Raw genomic sequence first — 2,574 nt, 5'->3', positions numbered from 1 at the left:
TGCCATACATGCATACATACATACATATACACAGGAAAAAACAAATTTTTAGGAAAGGGTTTGAGAGTTAAACTCAATGGACCAACAGGTCAACCATATTTCTGTTCTGAGCAGAAGCCACCACTTTTACACACACACACAAACACACACACACACACGTATGTATGTATTTATATACATATGTATATATGTGTGTGTGTATGTATGTATGAATGTGTTATGCATGTGTATGTATACACATGTATAATAATCACTGAAGACAGCGGTGTAATAAAAAGGCATGGCTCATCCTTTTATTGTTTGAGTATGAAGCTTTCCTACTCATGACTCTTATATTGAAGACTTGGCATCCAATGCAGCCATGCTGAAAGATAAGAGTTTGGGGAAGTGACTAGGTCTTGGGACCTCTGACCTCATAAGTGGATTAATGTATTTATGGGTTGATAATAAGATGCCATTATTAGTAGAAAGTAAGAAGTGGGATCTAATTAGAAAAAAGATAGAGCAGGGGAGCATGCCTTGAAAATACCAACATCAGAATTCCAGCTTCTGTCTCTCAGCCTTTGCCTCTGCTTTCTCCCTGTCTTTGCCACTGTGAGATGAGCATCTTCGATGTACCATTGCCTGCACCTATTATGTTCTGCCTCATCCAACATCAGAAGCTAGAGCACTAGTTATTTATAGATTGCTGTCTCAAAAACAGTGAGTCTAAATTAAGTTTCCCTGATAAGTTGTCACCTCATGTATTTTTCTACCATAATGAGAAAGTAAATGGAACACTTTTTAATTGCATTTGCGGAGTTATATACAAGCTACTATTTACTTTGGAAATTAAATGTTTTAAGGTAGAATGTACAGCTTCTGTTGTAAATCCTCCAATTCTCTAAAATTTTAATACATTTATATTATAATTATTTTTATACTTACAGTTTTTATGTATGTGTATAAAAAATAAGATTCTAAAATTAGATCCTTTGAATAGAAATTCTCATGATGCTGGTTGTACTTTAAAACACTTCTTTTTGTTTGGAATTGGTGTGCCTCTCATCAAAATTTATATGTTGAAATCCTAACTCAGTTTCCTCTCTTAAAACAAACAAATGCCCCCAAAGAACCAAGAAACAAAACTGAAAAAATAGCAATCTTTACTCACAAAAGTGAAAATCAAAACAAATAGGCAAAAGATCAATAAGACTAAAAATGCCAAAGCAAAGCAAAATAAATCAAAAAGTCCACAAAATACCACTGAATTTGTTTGGGATGGGCAACGACCCCAGGACATAAGGTCTACCCTGGAGTTGTTATAGTTATGGAGACTCCATTGGAAAATAGTGAATTTACATTTGACCGCAGGTATCAATTGTGGATAGCTTCTTGGTAGTAGAGACCCATGCTCACTTTCTGCTCCCAGCTTTACTATCCAACTATTTGTTCATTGTAAGAAGTATCACTAGATAATCTTCTCCAAGTATCACAAATCATTTTTGAGGTAGTAGCCTAGACCTGGAAGCAACATGACTAGAACAGATGGTGCAATATCATCGCCTTTAGGCTTCCTGTGATAGTGTTCCATAGTAGACATTATAAAGTACATAATCTGAAGAGGAAAGATTTGACACTGTCAAATAATTAAAAAAAAGTCTGTCATCAAATAATTCTTCCGTTGACATTTAAGGACAGAAGGAAGATAACTGTTCATAAAGAGAGCCCAGATTAGATACAAGAGCTTTCTTAGGACTGGATTGATGCTAACTGTCATCCAACTCAGGTATGCCTAAGGAATTTGGTAGAAAAATCTTGGTAATATATTGTGGATTTTTAATTTTTTCTAGTATGGCAGGTGAGTTTATACATTTAACTGAAAAAAAAAAAGCTGTATAGACTAAAAGAAATTTGAGGCTCTTGCTTTTCTGAAAGGCTCTGCCAGATCCTTACCAATACAGATGTGGATGCTCACAGCCAACCATCTGGATCCCAGTGGAGGAGTTAAAGGAAGGACTGAAGGAACTGAAGGGGCCTTATCTGGCATCAGTGGGAGGGGAGACCCTTGGTCCTATGAAGGCTTGATGTCCTAGTGTAGAGGAATGCTATGACAGTAAGGCAGGAGTGGGTAGGTAGGTGGGGGAGGCACCCTCATAGAAGGGGGGATGGGATGGGGAGCTTGCAGAGGGGAAACTGGGAAAGGTGATAAAATTTGAAATGTGCACAAATAAAATATCCAATTAAAAAAAAAGAAATTTGAGGAATGCTTTTAAAAGGCAAATTCGAGGGGAAGGGGATTGATAGGATTCCTTGGAGATGCTGGATGTGAAGTGTGCAACAGCTTCTGACTCAATGACTATCTCTCCAAAACCCTGGCAGCAAATGGCCTGACTTCTAAAGGTAGATGTACAGTTTGGGTGGGTAAGCCTGGCCAGCGAGGGAGTAATAACAGTGCAAAGAGGTCCTCTTCCTTTTAGTTTGCACATATATCTTCCAAGGTATTTATTTGTATTCTTTCTCTCATTTCTCTTCCTTTCTAGAAAACAAGTTAAGCTTACTTTATATCACAAAGTAAGTTAGCTATCTTTTTTT

Source organism: Mastomys coucha, unplaced genomic scaffold (assembly GCF_008632895.1).
Source record: "Mastomys coucha isolate ucsf_1 unplaced genomic scaffold, UCSF_Mcou_1 pScaffold5, whole genome shotgun sequence".
Lineage (NCBI taxonomy): Eukaryota > Metazoa > Chordata > Mammalia > Rodentia > Muridae > Mastomys > Mastomys coucha.
The sequence above is the reverse complement of the archived record's forward strand: the minus strand, read 5'-3'. Positions refer to the sequence as shown.